At 43.7% G+C, this 23286-nt stretch overlaps 1 long non-coding RNA gene across 2 annotated transcripts in view; it reads left to right on the top strand.

The window, feature by feature from the left end:
* LOC121042559 (uncharacterized) overlaps positions 1-23065 on the top strand; it is an 89284-nt gene extending 66219 nt beyond the window's left edge. For both annotated transcript variants that reach the window (XR_005796296.1, XR_005796295.1), the window contains exon 2: positions 22265-23065. This is a non-coding gene — a long non-coding RNA (uncharacterized LOC121042559). The remainder of the gene's footprint in view (positions 1-22264) is intronic.
* Positions 23066-23286: the final 221 nt, after the last annotated feature.

The raw sequence follows: 23286 nt of genomic DNA, 5'->3' as shown, positions 1-23286 counted from the left end.
CACGCAACCACTCAGCTCCCTTTAGGACAAGCTAACGGCGAATACCTCATTTAAGCAAGCAAGTTCTAACATCACTTATGCGTGGTGGCAATATTTATCAGATGCCCACTCTTTGCCAGTCATTGTGCTAACTATTTCCGGACGGTGTAGATGAATTTGACGTGGATCTGAGCTCTAGGAGGCTGACAGCAGCAACAGAAATAGGCATCCGCACACAGCGTTTGTTAACTTGAGAGGAATGCCGCGAGCTAGACACAAACACACCAAAGTCAGAGATGTGCTCCCGAAGCACGGAGGAGGGAAGAAGATGCTCAGCCAAAGGGCTGGAGGAGAGCGGTGTGTGGATGGGGCCTTCAGGTCGTGTTTAAAAAAAAAAATGTCTAAGGGCGTCTGGGTGGCTCAGTCGGTTGAGCGTCCGACTTCGGTTCAGGTCACGATCTTGCGGCTCAGGAGTTCGAGCCCCACGTCTGTGTTGACAGCTCAGAGCCTGAAGGCTGCTTCAGATTCTGTGCTTCCTCTTTCTCTGCCCCTCCCCCTCCCTCTTTTAAAAATAATAAACATTAAAAGAATTTTTTTTAAGTCTAAAATAGATCCACTCGCCACGTGTAATGTTTTATGCAAGATTAGACATGGGGCAAAGGAAAAGTGTGGATGTTTCTAAGCGGTTGAAACCTGATGCCTGTGAATATAAGGCTCTTTGTAGAATGATTTGAAAAGGTTGTTTTGAGAGAGGAAGATCCATTCAGATTTCAGCTTGTGAGATTTGTGTGTTTGGGGGACATCCGTGAGGTGTCCTACAGGTACCTACATAAATGGAACTTGAGAGAGAGTGCGTGGTCATAGCTGGGCTATAGCTTTGGGAAATGTTTTCCCAGTTCATAGCTACACCTTAGGGTTAATGATGCTACTGAGACGTTCAGCAGCCAAGAGCAGATGGTCTGGGACAGAAATTTTGAGACTGCCCTTAGTTATCTCTGAGGGAAAAGGAGCCGTCAGAAGAAAATTAGAGAGAGAGAGAAGCTAAATAAATGCACGGTCGGTGAGGCAGAAAAGTGTGGGTCAATTTTGTTTTCAGTTGGCCAGCTTAGTTTGGCACATATTGAAATATTGGTGTTCTGAAGTTATGAGCCCTCAAGAAATTTTAGGCTAAGTGGTGTGTGTGTGTGTGTGTGTGTGTGTGTGTGTGTGTGTGTGGTGACTGGTGTAGACATGAGCAAACACTTTTACTTAAATGCAGTTTCTCAGCATAGTGAATAAACATATTCAGAGAAGGTGGATGTTGGACATTTTGGAAGAGAAGGCAGGCACGCACTGATGGAAAGGTGTGGAAAGGTTATGGTCTTTGTTCTGGTCATTTTACCTTATTATTCCAAGAGAGGGGACAAGGGTATGACAGGCGAATCCAGAGAGGAGGAATGTCTGGGAAACACAGACAGCAGGACTCGGTGTTTGTTGGACATGTATTGTCGGGGGGACACCGTGGCAAGCCTCTGAAGAGGCCTCCAGAATGCACTGGGTGCACTCACTGCCCTCCACAAACTCGCTTTCTTGTCCCGGAGAGACAGGGTCCTGTGTATGGAAATGACGTACCAGACTCCGTGGATAAGCGCCCAAAGTTTTGGGACTTAGTAAACTTTGCACATTGTTTATTTTCCCCTTGCAGTTCCCATTTTCTGCATTCAAAGACCTTTTTTGTTCTCTGGCCCTTTATTTGGAAATCTTCTTCGTTCCTATAAATCTCATCTAATTATATTTATGTCTCCCCCCCCCTTTTTTTGCTCTTTTAAAAAATAGTTTATGGCTTCCATTTTCTAGCTTCTTCCTCGCAGTAATTGGTCCCAGAGTGAAACATTATCCTCGAGCTTATGCTAATAAATGAATAATATTTTTTCATTTTTTTCTTTTAGATTTTATTTAGCATTTGACATTGCTTCTTGTGTTTCTGTTCGGTTTGGTTTTATTTTTCTTCTTGCTTTGGATTGTTTTCCCAGAATGTGCCTCTTTATTTCCCGGGAAATGCTCAACGCTGTTATCAATAATTATTAAGTCCGTTAGTAAGCCAAATTAAAAAGAATAACCAATAATCCATTGCATCTGGAGGACAGTCTGCAAGCTTTTCTCATTTTATCACTTGTTTTAGCCTTGAATTTAGGCTGAATTTGCAAATGGGCTCATTTGATTTTGGCTTCAGCCTCTTTCCTCCCCCCCCCCCCTTTTTGCTCTCCTGTGTGATATCTAGTTGCCGTCTGTCACATTTCCGAAATACTCGAGGCCCAATCCTACTTGAATTAATGCAACATCCTTTGCGCCTTGTGTCTTTTTCAAAGCTAAGATACGTTGAAGGTCTGTCTTACCCCCTGGGTGACTAACCTCACTTCTGCCTTCAACTGGGGCTTCTCCAGAAACTAATTTCACTTGCAAGTAATTTATTCACCAAATATTATTAAACGTGGACTGCATGGAAAGCACGAGCCCAGGTTCTGCGGGGGAGACAATGTGGAATGGACTGAGCTTTTGATGTAATGACACATATTAATCTGGCAGAAAAACATGCCAGTGGTATCACACCCAGTACAAGGCACTGGGTCAAGGTGAGGTGAAGTGTACAAACCCCGTGACATTGAGTGCTGGGAAACAGAAATGGGTGGAATTCGCTGACGGTGATCGTTTCGTCACAAACGATGGAGGAATTCCACTTGCTGTCTTTCAGGTCAGCTGGCTCAGCCCCGTTTACCTTTCAATATAGACAGTGGCCTGCTGGTAAATGGTTAAGAGCCGGCTCTGGGGGTCTCTGGGGGTCTCAGTCGGGTAAGCATCTGACTCTTGGTTTTGGCTCGGGTCTTGATCTCACAGTTCATGAGTTTGAGCCCCGGGTTGGGCTCTTTGCTGACAGCAAGGAGCCTACTTGGGATTCTTTCTCTCTCTCTCTCTCTCTCTCTCTCTCTGCCCCTCCCCTGCTCTCTCTCTCTCTTTCTCTCTCAAAAATAAATAAGTTCACTTAAAAAAATAAAAGTAATAATAAAAAAATAAATAAAGAACCGGCTCTCTAGAGCTTGGAGAGGGGAGTTCTGTCGTGCATGGAACTGGAACGTCCAGTTCCATGGGGTAAATATTTCCAGTATGGCTGATTTTGAGCTGCCAACCTGATGTTCCTGTAAACGCATGGTTGGGAAGGAATGCTCAGAAGTGCCTCTCCTGAACTGAAGCAGCTCCAGTGCACCTCGGAATGTGGGCCAGAAGTGCTCAGATAGAAGATTTTGCATTTTCTTAAAACCTTTTTTTTGGAGGGGGTGGAGGGACAGAGGGAGGGGGAGAGAGAATCTTCCACGGGCTCCACACCCGGCTCAGAGCCCGACGCAGGGCTCGATCCCAAGAAACCTGGGATCGTGACCTGAGCTGAAACCGAGAGCTGGACGCTCAGCCAACTGAGCCACCCAGGTGCTCCTTAAGTCCCCTGTGCCCTGCAGGAACCAGTAGTCGGGTAGGTAAACAAGAAGAAGAAGCTCCATGGTGTTTGTAGAAGGAGGGTGCTGTTGGCCACTTTATATCCTGAGAATTTACCCCAGTGGAAAGAGGGGAAGAAGTGGGGGCCGTGGACCTAATTTGGGGCCACTGGGCCTCCGGGAAGAAAAATCGATGCAATGTGCCACACTGGTGACGGGCGTGAGCTCTGGGGCTTAATCAGGCCCTAGATAACATTTGACATTGGCCGCTAAAGACAGATAGGATTTATTATTGTTGATTCTGAACATTTTATTCTATACATAAAAAAAAGAAAAAAACAAGGTTTCATATAAAAATGTAAAATCCCCATGATAAATATCTAATGACAGTCTATTTCGACTTTTATTTCTATATCCTATATTTTAATGGTGTTGATATTCACGGAGAATATACTATTTATGTGTTCTCTTTTTTAATCAGTTGCTGTTACTCCACTTAGACATTCCCAAGCATCCTTACATTTTGCATTCAGGTTTTAAGGATTGATGTAGGCCTGTTTGTGTTTAATAGTGAGAAAAATCTTTCAGGTATGGACACAAGTTGGTAGAGGTGAGAATGAGTGAAGGGCATCAAAATGGAACAGTCTGGTTTGAGTGCGAGGAACAGTGAAGCGTCCAGGAGAGTCTGGGATTCAGAGAAATGTGTCTTACACTAAAAGGCAGTGGGGGGCTGCTTTATCAAAATGCTGTCAACTGGGTGGTTTAAAAGGCAGAATTTCATTCCCCACAGCTCTGGAAACTGGGATGTCTGAGTTCAAGGTGCCAGCGCATTCAGTTCCTGGCTTGTAGACATCTGCCTTCTTGCTGAGTGCTCAGAGTATGTGTGAAGGGGGAGACAGGGAGGGAGGGAAGGAGAGAGAGAGAGGAGGGAAAAGAAGGGAGGGAGGGAGAGGGGAGGAGAGAGAGAAGGAGACAGCGAGAGAGCCAGTGAGCATGCAGTAGGGATTAAGGCTTCAATACATGAATTCTGGGGGAATACAAACATTTAGTCCGTAGTAGAGTGTAACAGCAAATAGGTTTGGAAAAGCTGGTAGGGCCCAGATTCTAGAGGGCCTTTCAAGTCCAATAGGGAATGTAGAAAAAAATTGAAGTCAATCAATGCTATTGAAGACATCAATCATAAAGATATCATGATCAGACCTCAGCTTTGGGAGAATTCCCCGGGCAAGAGCCATTTCCTTCTAAGCCTCTGTTTAATTCTGGCTCTGTTCTCAGGAACCGGCTGGCTTGGAAGGGACTTTGACTAGATTCTTTCTTGTGGAAAATTGTAGCCATTGCAAAAGGCCTCAACGATACGTGGGAAGATTCCACAGAGAATACAGAATTCACAGCCAATGAGGAAGTAGACCATGGTGCCAGTCAGATCTGTGCTGATCTGCACAACGTTTGCTACTGGTCCACAGCGACGTAAGTACAGAAATTGAGAGTAAACATTTAGAAACTTTTCTATTAATTTGACAGAACAATTTTATATTTTCTGAGCCTAAAAAAATTTAGGTTCCCAGTTAGTATGATTTTATTTATTTTAATAGTTTATTTCTGTTGTATTTCACAAAGGTTTTGGTGCATACGGTTTGTTGGAAATTAAGAATAATCGTTTGGACCTTTACTACTGGGAGCTTGAGAAGCACTGACTTGGTAGAGCCAGTAAGAGCAAATGCCACTGTTGTTCCTTCTACCTGTGTTCAAATCCTCACGCTGTCACTTGCTAACTGCCCCCCTTAGGTAAATTATTCACGTCCTCTGAATCCTAGCTCTTGGATGATAGTACCTACTTCATAGGATAGGGTTAACGTGAGGGCTAATTGAGATTATCGGATCTCGTCACTCCAACGTTTAGTGTTTGGCACGCATTCTGTAACATGCATTATTCCTTCTCAGGTGGGCACATGAACAGTGGCAAGAAATTTAGCAGAATTTGGATATTTTTAGAGGTGAGGTTTTCACCCCAGAAGTGCTCAGATCTCTTTCTGATAATGATCCCTTCTCCTTATTAGGTTTCTGTGAAAGTAATATATGAAACAGTAGATAATTTAACTCTGTGGCACTTTGTTACGCATTAACAGAAAACTAACACGCTGTGTTAATGTAACATCCCACTGGTCACTTTTGGAGAAAGCATCCCTGTGGTTGCTCTTTTGTGGTTGCGAAAGGAGAAACGAGTGGATGGGGATAGACCGGTAACCTAAGTCAGAGTCAAAATGGTATTGCAGGGGATGGAGAGAAGTGAAACGATGAAACGTTCAGGAAGTGCTGAAAGATGAGCGTAACGGAGAAGGGCATGTCAGAAGTGACTCCTCGGCTTCTGACTTGCAGCAGATCAGTGACTTTCCCAAAGAATTGAGAGAAGACTGATTAAATCTATTCTTAAAATCTGAATGAAGACACTGAAGACATGCTGAAGCAACGAAGACTTGGAAGGCAAACCATTGAGAAGGAAGGGACTTACCGAAAGATAAGCTAACGCTTGTGAGCTGCTTCTCTCTCAGAGCGTTCACAGGGGGTGAGGAGTTGAGAAACCAGAAAGAGATCCCTAGATAAAAGGTAGAGAAAGCAGCTCAACTTTTAACATGAGGTTGGAGAGCAAAAATTTGTAATTTGAAGTTGCGAAGATGGGCAGAACGGGAGAAACCGAGGTCTCGGAAATATGCATGGCCTGGAGAGGGAAGTCCAACTTTGGTGGTTTTTTTCCCCTTTAAGGTATTCACCTGATTCTTAAGCTACATTGGGCTGGATGCTAAGGAGCTGAGTAGAAAGCTCCTGAAAACGGGAGGTTTGAGAAGTCTCAAGGTTTCCAGGAGACAAAAAATGGAGGTCAGGACTTGCCAAGGAGGAGAGGTCCTAGTACACAGTAGGTGTCCCAAGCTTCTACTTGGAACCCATGGGAAGCTGTATCCCAGGAGCAGAGATGAACCAGAGACACACAGGGATTTATAAAAACTGCAGCCTTGCCTCAAGTCAGTCTAATGTCTAGTTGGGTTGAGGTGGTCTGCTTCAACATAGACTGCCTACCAGAATACAGGAAAAACTTTCCTGGAGGAAGGTAATGTGCTCTAGAGCTTTTGCAAGTTTTAATAGATAACGTCCGACTTTCAAGAAAAAATTACCAGACATATCAAGAAACAGCGTCAAGGGAAAAAAGACAATAGAAGCATACCCACAGATGATAGAGTTTCCGCACGTGTACATTAGAATACCTATGCTTGGGGGAGCCTGGTGGCTTGATCAGTTAAGTGTCCAACTCTTGATTTCGACTCAGGTCATGATCTCGCAGTTCGTGGGTCTGAGCCCCGTGTCGGGCTCTGCGCTGACAGGGGGGAGCCTGCTTGCGATTCTTTCTCTCCCTGTCCCCCAGCCCCTCCCCTGCTGGCTCTCTCTCTCCCCCTCTCTCTGAAAATAAATAAATGAACATTTTAAAATAAAATAAAATAGGGGCTCCTGGGTGGCTTGGTCGGTTGAACATCCGACTTCAGCTCAGGTCATGATCTCACGGTCCGTGAGTTCGAGCCCCGTGTCGGGCTCTGTGCTGACAGTTCAGAGCCTAGAGCCTGCTTCCGATTCTGTGCCTCCCTCTCTCTGCCATTCCCCTGATTTTACTCTCTCTCAAAAATAAATAAACATTAAAATAAAGTAAAATAAAATAAAAGTCGATGTGAAATAAAGACATTTTTAGATAAATATAAACAGATTTTGTAACTAACAGAACTTCACTGCTAGTGAAATTCGAAAGGCAGTTCTTCAGGTAAAAAAAAAAGAATACCATCGGGGGAAAAATATAGTAAGAGAGGATAAGCAGTAGAGGCAGTGGAAATAAATGAATACTGACTATACAAAGTAATAACGATGTCTTGGGATTTAAAGTAAGTGTAGAATATATAGAGTTAAAATGCATGACAATAATTATTCAAAGACATTAAGGGGCAAATGGAGTTCACATGTTGGAACAGTATTTCGATGGTGGCAAAAATCGTAATTCATGTTAGACTTGAAAAGGTCAAGGGTGCATGCTCTAATCTTTAGACTCACGACTAAAAGATGGCAGGATGATGTATAACTAAAACCAGATGGGAAAGGACAAATGAGAAAAACAGGGTGAATACTGGTGCCGTTCATTCAGTGGTGAACTCTGGAAAGTTTTAAGAAGAGCGGTAAACTTGCTGGTTGGATAAATTCGCGTGGATCTCAGAAGAGATGTGAGAGCTACAGGTAAATTCTTCTGGAGGCATCTGCTTCCCAGGTAAAGTTGAAGAGGAGTGAGGAATATTCCATTTGCACAGGTCAGTCCTTAGTTTATCTCACCTTCTCTGCTGCTGGAATTGAAGTGATGAACGGAATAGGTAGCAGATCCCCACGAGGGAATCGGATGCAGGAAATACGTGGCAGTAAGCGTAACGGTAAAGCTTTTACCGTATAGTCATCTTGTTTGCTGATAATCTTGGTCCATTCAAAGGTGAACCGACCCGGGTCTGGCCTGATAGGGGCTGAATGTCATAGCACATAATCTATCACATAAAATATTCTATATTAAAATGGCCAAGATATAAATGCTTACTTGTGAAATATTGGAAAGGAAGAATAATGCTTGTGATTTTAAGTATAGAATCACCTGTAATGAACTCCTTTTTTTTTTTTTTAAATAGGTGTATCTTTACTCCCTCTGACACTACTTTGCATAAAAAAGGTACTCATCCGTGGTGGTTCAGCCTCACAAAATGCTCAATACCTCTGATGTTAAGCCTGTAAAGAATTTTGCTCATTCATTCTTTATTGACAGCCGAAATCGAGCTTTGAGTAATTTTACGTTTATTGGGTTCCTCAAGCGCAATTTCTCATGTTTCAATGTAGAAAAACACCCTCCCCGTTGTGAGATCGTCGAGGGTGCTGTGATAGTAATTTCAAGGAGTTTCATCACCTCACTGAAAGCTTGTCTTCTTTATTTTGTTTAAAAAAAAAAAAAAGAGTAATGGAACAGATTTCATTCACTTAGGAGATCTGCTTGGATTTATAAAAGATTAAGGCTAAGGCTGGTCTTCAGTGTATTTCATTGTTTGGTAAATCAGGACGTCATTTCATGGCCGGTGTTATGTGTGAATTCTTACCCCTTGCTTTCTCATAGCAGCTAGAATGTCAGCAACCTGGGGGTTCAGCCTCCATTATGCATGTACGTGCTGGGTTTCCATCAACCCCTCCCACATTTGTCACTGCCTTTCTGCTGCTGTGACAAGGCCTGGTTTTGCCGATCTGCTCAGATTCCACAGCCGGGCACGGAGCCCCCGTGGCCCTGGTGCCTGTACCGCTGGACAGCGGTTGGTGACCCAGACCCGTGCGGCGGGCCTGAGCTCAGAAGTTCAGTGTAACACGTTGTGTCTGTGCACAGGCTTCTGGAATCAGGCCCCCAGCCTGCACTTACATATCCAGTCAGTCCAGGTCTGAAACCTGAGCCTCCCAAGCTCCTGCCGCCGTGGACTGCTGGGTTAGCCCGTGGCCGATGTTTAAATGCACAGCAGAGAAAACGCTGAAGGTCAGTGTTCTCTATGTGAATCATTTCCAGCTCTGCAGATGACCTCGAGGGACCGAGCTTCCTTCACAATGAGATCATCGCACCTTCTTTTCTCATCCTGAAATATTCATATCTGAGAGGCCCTTTCCTGGGCTTGCTTTTTGACGTGATGCAGCGGAGAGCAAGGCTCTCAGAATGAAACTCTCACTCGGCACTTAAAGCTCCCAGCACCTCTGACTGATTCTGTCTTGGGAACTGTGGATGGGAAAATCAGGGGTGCATGTCAGTGGTGACCCCACGTTGCTGAGGAACAGGAATCTCTGCATCCCGAGGTGTCAATTTGCATCACTTATGCATGACTGTCACAGCTGTAGGTGATGGTTGTTGCCTTTTCTTTGCATATTTGGGGTGAAAAGACAAGCCATGGCTCGAGAGATGTCTCTGCTGGCATGAGGGGTGGGCTTCTCTGGGGACATTTAGATTAGTGTTGCATCTACAGTTTCAGAGGAATATTCCATTCTCTTCTTCAACCTCCTGTGCTCCCACACACGCTCGGTCCTTCTCAGAATCACACTCTGGGGAAGAAGAGGGAGCCACTGACGCTCCTGGAGAAGAACAAGGATGGAGTGAAGATACTGAGTGTGGGTGTACCAGAGCAGAGCCCCCCCTCCCCCCAAGCTGCCTGGGCACTTTGACAGATTTCTGGACCCCATTCCAGACGGAGAGGATTAGAACCCCAGAGAGCTGTGCCCTGGGATCTGTGCTTTTTCAAAGCTCCCTTAAGTGATTCTGATCATCCTCCTGACGGCCACACCTTTCCTGGGCCACTTGTCCCTGCGTCCTCACCCATGGACCTGACGGAGATGCTCACCAAGTATAACCAAGGCTTGGCTTGTGGTGTGACCCGACTGAGGAAGCAAGGCTGGGACTCAAAGATGTCAGAGAACAAGGGAAACCACAGGAGAGACACAGACTCTTCTCAACAGCAAGCGGATGATCTAGTCATTCATTTGGCACCTATTTAGTGTGCACCTACTGTATACACCAGGTGCCTTTCGAGATGCTGGGCACAGCAGTCAACAAGACAGAGAAGATCCCCGCTCTCTAGGACAATACGATCGGGGAGATAGGTAATAAGCCAGACAAATACAGGACTGTTCTGCGAGTCTGGAATTTTGTTTTGTTCACGTACGTCGTCCCTGCATTAGAGCAATGCCTCGTGCATCGAAGGCCGCTGCCGAATGAAGGAAGAAGGTATTTCAGATAGAGATAATATCATGGAGGAAAACAGAACGAGGAGGGAGGCTAGGGGTCTGGGGTGAAGGAGGGTAAGAGGAGCCAGGCTCGTAGGTGCAGCTCCCGGGCAGGTGCTGACCTTGGAAACTGGGTGACGAGCTGCCTCTCCAGTATGGCTACCGTGGGCCCTGTTAGATGGATCAAGGATCGGTCTAGGGTGCTGCTCATCTATTTCCTCGCAAGGGATACTCTGGTCAATTAGCCACCACCTAAGATTCCTGTGGGAATCAAACATTCTGATGATCACCTTATCCTTGCTGCCCAGATGCTCACCTGGCTTGTAGGTAAGTGCTGTCACTTGGCCTCTACTGTTCTGGGATTCCATCATGTCCATCCCAGTCACCACAGGCCCAGTCTCTGGCCTTCAGAGAATAGCCACCAGAGAACTTTTTTTTTTAAGTGTTTTTATTTGAGACAGAGAGAGAGAGAGTGTGGGAGGCACAGAGAGAAGGAGATAGAACCTGAAGCCGGCTCCAGGCTCTGAGCTCCAAGCTGTCGGCACAGGGCCCGATGCAGAACTTGAACTCATGAGCAGTGAGACTGTGACCTGAGCCGGAGTCGGACGCTTAACCCACTGAGCCTCCCAGGTGCCCAGATAAGTGCACCATCACCTGGAAAGTTACCTGACTCTATTTAATATGCAGTCTATGAGGAGTAAAGAATATTTTTTGCTGTCAAGTTCCCAGCATCTGATGATAATACAAAGTGGAGGTTCTCGGCTGGGGGAAGTTTTGCCCCACAGAGAACATAGGGGAACATGTGTCTGGAGACAGTGGTTTGTCACAGCTTGGGGGTGGGCAAGCTAGAGGCGTCTAGTGGGTAGAGGTCAGGGATGTTGTTGAACATCCTACAGTGCTCAGGACAGCCTTTCACAACACAGAATTATTCGGCCCCAGTTGTCAACAGTGCTGAGGTTGGGAAGCTCAGTGTAAAGGGATTTAATGGAGACAATTTATTCAATGTCGAAGCTCCAAATGACACACGCAACTGGCTTTCGCTGGGCTCTGATGATGAATTTATTCTAGATTCAGTTTGCATTAACATCCACTGGGTTCCTACTGGATGACCCATCCTGCACAATCTTCCTACATCATGAGCTTCTTTCTATAAAAAAGAACCCTAGGGGTAACCGGGTGGCTCTGTCGGTTGAGCGTCCGACTTCAGCTCAGGTCATGATCTCACAGTTTGTGGGTTCGAGCCCCGCGTCGGGCTCCGTGCTGACAGCTCACAGCCTGGAACCTGCTTTGGATTCTGTGTCTCCGTCTCTCTCTGCCTTTTCTCCACTCCCACTCTATGGCTCTCTCTCTCAAAAATAAAGAAACATTAAAAAAAAATAAAAAATAAAAAATAAAAAAGAACCTGAATTGAGAGAGGGTCTTGCCCAATTTCAGGGTGTCAGCAAGTGGGGGAGCAAGGATTTGAACTCAGAATCTTTGCTTCTGAGACGTGACTCAGTAGGGAATGGCTGTCATGGTGGTACCCTGGGTCCTTCCTCACAGGGCAGTGCTCCCCATTCACAAAGCCTCCTCTGGGCTCGAGGTCTGGGTCTAGGATGTCGTTCAGGATGTTAACATCCTTCTGAGAATTCGTGCTGAATTCTTTTCTTTCAAAATTGGCTGTTAGAGATTGAATGGGGGACAGCCAGCAATTATTCCCTTCCTTCTTTGGCCTCTGTTCCCTGGTCTGATTGAGAGGGACAAAAGAAAACCATTCTATAGGCGTGGAGTGCCAGCACATTGCTGGGAATGGTTCTTAGATTAGCCACATGACACGGGATGAATGCTGAATGGGCCTTTTTGAGGCGTTTCTCACATGAGGCCCTGTCTGCTCCTTGCATTTCGAGAGTGTGGTGACCGAGGGGCTCCTCCTGGCCACGGCCAAAGCTCTGGGAGGCCCCAGCTTGGCCAGACTCTGGGGCCCCAGACCATCACAAATTCCTGTGCGCACATGTTTCTTCTTTAGCGAACCGAGTGTGGCCCAGCGCTGCTCTGCGCTGGCTCCTTGGAACTTGCAACTACTTTGGGAAAGGAAACTTTTCATATCCTTTGGCATTTACGAGCCCTGGGAAGCCAGGCAGATGTTTTTCCGAGCTGCAGTCCTGCCCCTCGGAGCAGGCGGGCAATCAATGTCTAACCTGTTGCCAGGCAGCTCAGGCATCATGAAAGCGACTTAATCTCCAACGATTAACCATTAAGTGCTTTCTAACATTTAAACGTTAGGCTCGTTTTATGATTGTGAAAGCAGCAGTAAAGCAAGGGGGAGAGAAGTTTACTGCTTCTTAACTTGAGCAGCAAATTGAATTTCTATCGATGAGGAGAAATGCTTCTCCCTCTGGATGGAGAAGATGGGCAGAGGTTTGTGGGTTTCGAAAAAAGATACAGTAATAACGTTTATAGAGATGAAACTGTCAACACTACCCCTAATACTGCAGATTAATTTTGACAGTCGTGTTTATAATGCAGGGGAGAGAGGGATCGCCTGAGTCCCTGGGGAGTGTCTAGAGCTGAGACTAGGAAAATACAAGTATTTGCTGTGGTTGCTCTGCTGTATTTAATCTGGAGGTATTTCTTTCTCACGGTACAAACTTCCATCCGTATGTGTGAACACATTAGCATAGGTAAGTCTGTACTCCGGGCATATTTTTATATCTGTCTCAACGGACGCACAGACTCGTCTGGAATTGCACGTGTCACGCGACCAGCTAGCATCTGGAGTTTCTTGGCGTGCCAGGCACTGTTAGGTTGAGGACTTTGTATGTGGCGACCCAACCAGGACTGACGTGACCCTCGGAGACAGACCATCTGGGGCTCCGGTTCCCGATAAAGGAAGTGGGAGCCGGAGGTGGAGGTGCAAATGTGGCCCAGGCGGGACTTGAACCCTGGCGGCCCGGCTCCTGGGTCTGCTCTCCGAGTGCCTTCACCTGGGCCAGGCTCGGTGCGCATCCTTCTTTCTACATGTGAGGCGATCCCGTGCTCCTCCAGATTTGGGGGCGCCGGCTGAGGGGCCTTGAAAGCAGATGTGGTGGAGATTAGGGGAGATGGTAGGGACCCAGGTAATCTTCACTCTGAGCAGAGCAGTCAGCAGCCAGGAATCACTAGCTTGAGATGCCCTCCTTTGCTGCTTGCTTGGGGCCAGGTTTGCCAGTCAACCTTGGGGCTGACGCTCAAAGGTTGTCTTCACAGCAGGGAGTTTAGCGCTATAGCCAAAGGCCTGCTTCGAAGGATCTCAATTCTTGATCTCCAAGGAAGGATATACATGTCACATATTAATTTATTTGGTTCTGTTAAACAACGTCCGACCTACCAAAGCAGCAAGTTCAGAGAGGGCCGCCGTATCTATGTTTATGTTATATTTATAACTAATGGCGAAACAACCCTTGATCAGATTTGGCGATTTTCGGGGGAGGATTTTTCCTTTGTACCAACCGGACATTTTCCTTCTCTTATAGATGCGTGTGGCTAATCCCGTTTTCCCGTTTCAGGTACCGTAACGGCAATTCCTTTTCATCTGATGAATGCTGTCACCCAGCTGCCTTCCAGTATGCATTATCTGTGAACATTTGTTGTTCTTTTCTTTTTTAACCCTGCTGGGTCATTTGGTCATTTACAGAGTTTGTAAGTTTGACGTTTTTCGCAACTTACAAAGAAGCAGCAAGGTTGAAAGCTTTTTTTTTTTTTTTTTTAAGTTACATGACCTAGAGACGTATTTAAAAAAAATTTTTAATGTTTATTTATCTTTGAGAGAGAGCATGAGCAGGGGCAGGGCAGAGAGAGAGAAAGGGACAGAGGATCCGAAGTGGGCTTTGTGCTGATGCAGAGAGCCTGATGTGGGGCTCGAACCCACAACTCGTGAGATCATGACCTGAGCTCAAGTCAGACACTTAACTGAGCCACCCAGGCACCCTGTAGAGAAGTATTGTTAAAGCCCTTCAATTCTCTTATCAACATTTAAGAAACAAATTTTTTAATGTGTATTTATATTTGAGAGAGAGAGAGAGAGAGTGAGAGAGAGAGTGCAAGCTGGGGAGGGACAGAGAGAGAGGGAGACAGAATCTGAAGCAGGCTCCAGGCTCTGAGCTGTCAGCACAGATGTGGGGCTCAAACTCACGAGCCGTGAGATCATGACCTGAGCTGAAGTCTGGCACTTAACTGACTGAGCCACCCAGTGCCCCTATTGTCAATATTTTGGTTTGCTATGTCTTTTTCACTTCTTTCAATCAATCTTATTTCAAAGCCTTCCAGCTTGCACAGAATCACTTGCTTTGTCGACATGTCATGCTTTTTGCTCACTTTTGCTGTGTACACGTATACAATGTGTCCCACAAGGGAGACTCTTCGAATCTCAATGGTTAACTGTCTCCTCTGCCTCAAGGAAGGCTTGAGAAGTGGGGGTTCATGAAGATTACGGCCTGGCAAGGACCAGTCTCCAGCACAGAGTAGCTCCAGGGAGAACCTTGGCTAAGAGTAGATGTTGGCCGCGATGGCCAGCCTTCTACTCTCTCAAGAGTGTTGCTATTTGCCTCAATGCATGATTCATCGTTTTAGTCAAGTTTCTAACATCAATACTCAGCTATTTTCAGTTATGAGTCTGAGATCCTGTTTCAGGATGAGCACAATTGTCTTTCAGATGAGTCGCCTCCCGGATTCTGCTAAACCTTGTCTCTGCTCCTCTCCAGTATGTGAATAAGGAAGGTTGTGAATGTGTCTAAACAATCGTAAGGGAAATGATGCTCGTTATTTTACTGAAAATCGGTGAGATGCAAATTAGGTACATTTTCGTTTATCCTTAGGTTTCATGAATATATGAACAATGAGCATAAGACCCAGAGTGGGTTCCAGAAGAGAGAGAGAATGAGAGCCAGACCTGGGAGTGAAATGGATGTGTTAACCAGGTTCTGTAGGTAACAGAGTAAGAGAAGAGCCTGGCCGTGGTGCTGATTGGCTCTGGGACACCATGAAAGGCACTTCATTTTTCTTAGCCTCATTCTTTTTGTTTTTTTTTTTGTTTTTTTTTTTTTTTGCATTAAAAAAGTCTGAGTTAAACGGAGATAACTCGGGGCGCCTAGGTGGCTCAGTCTGTTAAGTGTCCGATCTTGGCCCAGGTCATGATCTCGCGGTTCGTTGAATTCGGTCCCCACATTGGGCTCTGTGCCGACAGCTCGGAGCCTGGAGCCTGCTTCAGATTCTGTGTCTCCCTCTCTCTCTGCCCCTTCCCACTTGTGCTCTGTCTCTCTTTCTCTAAAAATACAAATAAACACTAAAAAACAAAAAACCCAGAGATAACTAAAAATTTCCTTGCTTTCTATCTCTCATAACAGAGATCCTATGAGCTCTTTCATAATATATCAGAATTTTCTTTGGAAAGTTCTTAAAGAAGGACCTAGAGAAACTTTTCAGAGAAGGGTAACAAATGTAATTAAAGAGTTGATTTGGTAAGACTGTGAAGGAAAGGTTTAAGGAACAAGAATTATTTTGCCTTGGCAGAGAAAAGACAAGAGGTTGATAGTGATTTTAAGATTTAAGTAATTTTAAGATGTAAAAACGATGTATCTGGTAAGAAGCCTATGTGTTCTTTAAAGTTAATGCGTTGTGATTTGGGGAAAAAATGCAATATGCTCATTAGAAAGAAGTATAAATTGCCAAGGAATTCACACCCACAAAAGCAAAAACAAAACAAAACAAAAACCCTCAAAATCATCTTTCAATCGTTCATTGGATTTTCTTCTGGTATCTATTGTTCTCTGGTTTAAAAAAGTCTAACCAGTGTTGTGTGTTATACAAGTCAGTTATCTTGTTATTTTAAATTTATATTAAAATAAGCATTTCTAAATGTTATCATTTTTGTTAACATTTTTATAGCTTCATATTACTGTTTTGTGAGATTATTCCATAGTTTATACAGCTATGTAATCTTTTGCTTCTAGTCATAACGCCATAGAAAACATCTTGCATAACACTTTGCTCTCTATTGTCACTATTTCCCCGTAACAAAATACTATTTCTGAGCTTCCTGCACCCCTGGAAATGCACATGTTGGTGTTTGTCGATAATATTGTCCAATCGCCTTTCAGAATTCTGTCTAGCTGCGTTCCCAACGGCACTATGTGTCCTGTCTCGTCCGTGTGCTCTGCAGCAGTTATAATTATATAATTTGATATTAGATTTTAATTATAGAATTACGCTATAATTAGAGGCTAATTTGATACAGAAAACTATTACTTGCTTCAATTCTTTCTCTTTCTCTCTGTCTCTTGTCTCTCTCTCTCTCACACACACACACACACACGCGCGTGTGTGCGCGAATACTTTTCCATATGCTTGTTAATAAGGTTTGTTTCTTCTTTTTGTAAATGTCTCTTCATGACCTTGGTCCATTTTTTGTTGAAGTCTTAGTGATTTTGACCAATTACCAGATGAACTTAGATTTTTCCAAGGACATGAAAGCATAGCATGATTAAAAAAGAAAATCCACAGGCGTTGGAATGTGTTGGAAAGACTAATACCTCTGAGCGAATGCAGTCTCAGGAAAAATGCCACAGACTGAGTGAGTCGGTCTGCTTTTCTACATCTGTGTTCAACTCTGTTAAATAGGCATCAAATGAGATTATCTTTATGACCATGAAAATATGCTCTTGGAGAAGAAAGAGGAAAGAGACCTCAGAGCTGGTGTCCTGTTTTTTAGAGGCACCGGAGCAATGACTCTTACTTTGGTGTCAGACTGGCACTTCCAGATCCCTTGCAGCAAGTTTTATGCAAAAGAATTTTCCAGAAAAAATTCAGTAGTTTGATACTTATACTTGTGTCTTGCCTACCTCTGTCATCCATCTGTCTATCTATCTATCTATCTATCTATCTATCTATCTATCTATCATCTAGCTCTCCATCTAGCTATACATCTATTATCTGTCTACTGTCATCTATCTATCTACCTATCTATCTATCTATCTATCTATCTATCATCTATCCATCTAGATAGCTAGCTATACATATATCTGTCTATCATCTATCATCATCATCTATCATCATCTATGATCATCTATCTAATCTCCTTCTGTGTTTACTCAAGAACTCTTTCAGCAGACCTAGTGCACTTAACAGTTACTTCCCTCCATAGGCAAAACTGTAGGTGGTCTACGTAATACCCTTGTACCTTCATACCCGTTGAAGGTAAGCCCCCCATCTCTGTTTCCTCTTCTGAGCCCCCTTTTTCCTGCTGGTGTGCTGCCTCTGGTTTTGACTTACACTTCAACTACACCTCTCCGTCCTGATCTCTGAAGAGCATCTTGCCCTTCCAATGGTTAGTTGGACCATTCTGGAAGGGCAGGTACAGTTCCCTGCCACTCCTGGGCCCACAGCTTGACACTGAGATCTGGCAGAACCAGGTTTCTGTCTTTTCAGCAGAGCACAGAGGCGGGACTTAGTGGTGGACGTTTTTCTCCCTTACAACTGAAAACGGAAAGAGAAATATACCTGGATTCTAACTTCAACTATCAGTGAAATTAATTCTTCATCAAAAGGAGATTTTAGGGGCACCTGGGTGGCTCAGTCGGTTAAGGTCTTGGTTTCAGCTCAGGTCATGATCTGATGATTCGTGAGATTGGGCCCAGTGTCAGGCTCTGTGCTGACAGTGCAGAGCCCGCTTGGGATTCTCCCTGCCTCCCTCTCTCTCTCTGCCGCTCACTTGTTCTCTCTCTCAAAATAAATAAATGGATGTTAAAAACAAGAAGAGATTTTTATTTTGAATCACGTTAATGATTTTGGAGGATGAGAACTTTCCTTGTCTGTGGTTGTAAACAGAGGATAGAGGAAATATTCTCAGAGGAACAGCCAGGTGGTATCTCTGGGTCCCTTCCCCATTCCACGATTCTTATCTCTCTGATACTCACTTGCCATGGCATGATGAAGGTGTATTTTTTGTTTTCAGTAAAAATTGTTAGACCTCTGGATTAATAAAACAAGTGCTGGTGAGGTTAAAATTGTAATGCTTTTGATTATTCAGAAGTTTCTATCTCACATCTTTTGCAGAAATTTTAGCCTCTGGCTAAACAATCAGTACTTTGCAGCAATTTTTTCCCCTTAGCAGTAGATAGCCTTATATTTTCTGGCTTACCTTCCAACATAAATCCATTTATTTCAAGGTCTTAACCCAGCTGAGGCTCTTTATCAATTGCTAATTATCACTCACACTATGCAGAAACACATTTCCTCTGTATTCATGACATAGCACTTCTGTAATCTCAGCCTCACAGTGAATGTTCCAACAGAGAAAGGCCTGTGTCCCAGGCAGACATAATAAAACTATTCTCCACGAACCTGAGGTAAAATAAAAGGCTATGCCTTTTTGGGGGTCTTGTTGTTATTACGAGTGATGTTTCAAGGCTGAAGCATCATTTCTCTGATTTACAGCAGATTTGGAATATGACTGTACGATAAAACATAATCTATAGCATTTAATTAAGAATGGACAGCTGTTTATAGTGGTCTGGAATCCAACTGTATCATTCAGAATGAGTTACCCCCACTTATCTCTATATGACTCTCCAAGTTAGGAAATCACATGTGTTTTAGCTTCAAGCACATAAGAATGAGGATGTGAATCAAATTAAATGAAAAGTAATTGATTAATCAAATGCAAAGTAATCAATCTTAAAGATAGATTCTGTTTGGAGACTATCTTGTTATCCATGAATGACCTTAGTAATACTTATAGCTATTGTTAGTAAGAGCTTATATCATGTCAGTGCATTGAGTTGGTGCTTTCGGAGCATTTAACATTATACTGACAATGTGTAATTCCTAGGCCTCCAGTTGTAGTCATTAAGATGGGGCCTAAAGACCCGGCAGAGGGACGGGGCCAGGACAAGTGGATGGGCTGGGATGCCGTGTAGCAGGTGGGAGTGAGAGCAGGCCCTGGAGTTGGGTAAGAGAGGAGGTGACAGCAGAAGGGAAGTCTGATGGCTGGGCCATCAGGTGGGTGCAGTGTCTGACACCAAGAAGACCGGGGGACAGATGGAGGGGGACAGGATGATGAACTCAAAGTGCTATGTGCTCTATGTCCAATGTGTGTGGATGTGTAATGGAGATAGCCTGTGAGCAGTTGGATGTGTGTGTTGGGGGCTCAGGAGTTAGGTCACGGGTAAAGCTATAGAATTTAGATTTGCTAATATGTAGGTGGAGATTAAAGGCAGGAGAGTGGATTCAATTGTCCAGGGAGAGACACAAGCATGGACGATCATAGGGAACACTGGTGTTTAAGAGACAGTGAGAAGAGAGACTTCAAACGAGCCTGAATATCAGGTGCAGGAAAGTCAAGGGGTGTGTTCCATGGATATGAAAAAAAGAATGTTTCCAAAAGCAGGGAAAAGCCTAGAGAACAAGGTGGGTTAAGGCTAACACGTGTCCCTTAATAAAACACAATTTTAAGTATGTTTTAAGGTGAAAAGTGGTTTAAGAGAGATGCTAACTTATCTTTAATATGTATTAAATGAAAATTCTGCTAAGTAGTAAAGTTAACTTTGCCAGGATAAGTAAGAGATATTCTTATATCTTGTGCACACATTTGTAAAAACAGTGGAAGGATGAACAAGAAATCAATGAAATAGTTACCTACTAATATATTTCAGTGTGTTCCTTTTGCATTGTTTTAGCTTTTGACTCATATAGGTATTAGTAATTTTAAAGCAAATTGAAACCGATGCAGTTGTATGTCAAATTGGTGACATGACAGAGAAAGGATTATTTCAAGTGACTTTAATATGCGTACTAAATCACTTTGTTAACATTTTTTATTTATTTTTGAGAGAGAGAGAGAGAGAGAAAGAGAGAGAGACAGAGCACAAGCAGGGGAGGGGCAGAGAGAAAGGGAGACACAGAATCCGAAGGAGGCTCCAGGCTGTGAGCTGTCAGCACAGAGCCCGACATGGAGCTCGAACCCACGAACCATGAGCTCATGACTTGAGCTGAAGTCGAATGCTCAACCAACTGAGCCACTCAGGCACCCCTAAATGTAAATCTTTAATATGATGCCTCTAAAGAAAAAGAATCATAAAAATCATAAACTGCTATTACTGGTTTTATTATCAATAATATTAGCATCATGATTTAAAAATTATTTTATAAATATTATCGGATAAAGCTAAGAACACTATAATAGTAAAATTAAATAGAAAGCATGTTACATCTTCATTATTTTATTGTTTTTGAATTTATTATTGAAGTACAGTTGACATACTGTGAGTGTTATTTTAGTTTCAAGTGTGCAACATAGTGATTCGATAATTACATACCTTATGCAGTGTTCATCATGATAAGTGTGGTCACCATCTGTCACTATACAACGCTATTGCAATATTATTGACTATATTCCCTGTGCTGTACTTTCCGTGTCCATTAAAAAATTTTTTTTAATTTATCTATTTATTTTGAGACAAAGACAACATGAGCAGGGGAGGGGCAGAGAGAGGGGGAGAGAGAGAAACCCAGGCAGGCACTGTGCTGCCAGCACAGAACCCTGTGCGGGGCTCAAAACCCATGAAACCATGAGATCATGACCTGAGCTGAAACCAAGAGTCCAACACTTAACTGACTGAGCCACCCAGGCATCCCCCATGTTCATTTTCTATTTCTGACCCTTGAGATGGCCTAGAAACAAGATCACCTCAGCAGCAGTGAGCACCCCTCCTAACCAGCTCTTGGCCTTTAACACCACTCACCTCTATGAGTAATCGTGGCTCCTTAGAGAAATGGCTTATTTCAAGCCAGGAAAGGTATGAGCTGGGGCTAGAACTGCTCATGATTCCAGAAAGCGAGGAAGGGTTCTCAGATTAGTGGACAAAAAGGGCATAGAATTCAGCTCAGAAGTGCTCCCATTGGCCAAAGTCATAACAGCTTGACCGTGAAAATGATTTTAGTTGATTTCTACAGAATGCCATTAATCTCCAAAAACACTTTTTATGGGAGTGGGTGGGAAAAGTCTTGCTTCTGTTTAAAAAGTACAGCTACATGCACAGGACATAAACAGGTACTCAGCACACCTGGAGTTTTCAAATTTCATGAGGAGGGGAGATTAGGGAGAAAAATGTCGAAAATGTGTAAAACGGGGATGCTGATAAAAATAAGAAAACACATTAGGAGGCAGTGTGACTTCTCCTGAGAAGCTGCCTCTTCTCAGAAAGTTTACACTCCCACCAACAGAGGGAGTCTCCCTTCCTTTCTACAGGTCCTCTAATCTAGAAAGATGGAAAATCTGTCTTATTCACTTTTTTTCTTTTCTTTTGTTAGTGATGTTTTATAGTTTTGTTTTGTTTTAAACACACATCCTGTACTGTTCCCCTTCTGTGTTTCCAAGTTCGGATTTTTGAGGGGTGGAGAGGGTGCTTTCATTTTGAGAGATGAGTCTGGTTTGGGCTTACTCATCACTGTGTGATTACGTAAATGGTGTTTCCCTGCCCTGCCATTTTAATTTTGCATGGAATCTTGAGTCTCTTGCCATCCTACTCAGCCATCTCCTGTTTATTATCAGGCTCTGGTTTTCTCATCTCAGATCAGTTTTGCCTTCTGGATATTCTGCAGGTGTTTCCAAATAGCCAGACCTTCTTTAATCCTACTGAAGATGCCAAAAAATAAAAAATAAAAAACAAATAAGAATAATTGCAAGGTGTGTCTGTCTAATGCAGAAGATTCATCAAAGATCTGTTCATCTATTGATGTTTCTGGATTTGAAGTAGTGTTTTCATTAATACTTACCATCAAACAAAGAAGCACCTGTTCCAACACAGTGTTTACGAGGAGAGAAGGCAAGGCGGGTGGGTGTGCCTGAGACTTCTCTGGCCTCTTGTGAGATGAATGGATTCCTCCTCTAATCCACAGATGTACAGGGGTCCTGCTAGGATTCCCAGGTTCTAAGTCTTTCACCTAATGTGCATCTGTTCTCCCATGAGACACCCTCCCTTGTTGTTTTCTTATAGTCAGACCCAATGAAGTACATGAAAAGCTACCACTGTCGGCCAGTGCTGCTGTCAGGATTCCCTGTCTCCACCTATAAAGCTTACTCCTGAGACATCATCAACCAGAAACCACCAAGATTCTGCTGCCTTCCTTCCTGCCAAGTTATTGCCTGGATTTGTATTTCTGTGTAAATATAAGTTGACAGTGGCAGAGAGTGTAATGTTGGCGGTAAGTAAAGCAACATCTCCCAGTGCATCCAGAGTGGGCAGTTGGTCTGTTTCTCAGTCTAAGATCTTAGTGCTTTGAGTTTTTGTGCTTTGTGCATGTTTGAGAGAGAAGGTGGAAGAGGCCAGACACTGAAACTGAACATTTCAAACTGAAAATGATTATGTAATCTTGGTAACCAACCTCTGCAATGATTGTATATTACTTTATTAAGTTGATGTACCATAGTTGACTTAACGACTTTCCTATGGTCGATCATTTAATGTGTTTCCAAATACTTGCTATTACGATTGACCTTGAACGACACAGGTTTGAACTGAAGGGGTTCACTTATACATTGTTGTTGTTGTTTTAAATAAGTACGGCACAGTATTGTAAATGTATTTTCTCTGATTTTCTGTTTCCTTTTATTGTTCGAGGGCGAACTGTATTATCAATAATTCTACAACAAACATCTTTGTGCGTAAAACTTTTTCTAGGCTGTAAGCACAGGTTCTACATATGGCAGCAATGTCTTGTCCAACAGTTTCTGGTTCTCCTTTTTCCATAGAAATTTAGATCCCATGTCTGTCTTGAATAGAGATGGTATCTACCAATCTTGCGTTCTAGTGACTTCGTTTCCAAGTGATTAAGTTCTGGCCAATGGAATGTGAGTGGAAGGGTAGTGCGCAAACTCAATGAAGTTTCTGTAAAGGGAGGGGTTCTCCGCTTTTTCTCTTCCGTTCCTCCAGTTTCTGTCTGGGATGTGATGGTTGGAGCTTGAGTTCTGCCTTACACCATGAGGTTTAGTAATGGCAAAGTGGTGAGGTGCAACAAG

Source organism: Herpailurus yagouaroundi, unplaced genomic scaffold (genome assembly GCF_014898765.1).
Source record: "Herpailurus yagouaroundi ecotype Mexico unplaced genomic scaffold, PumYag 29, whole genome shotgun sequence".
Lineage (NCBI taxonomy): Eukaryota > Metazoa > Chordata > Mammalia > Carnivora > Felidae > Herpailurus > Herpailurus yagouaroundi.
Note: the sequence above shows the minus strand (reverse complement) of the source record. Positions and strands in the feature narration are given on the sequence as shown.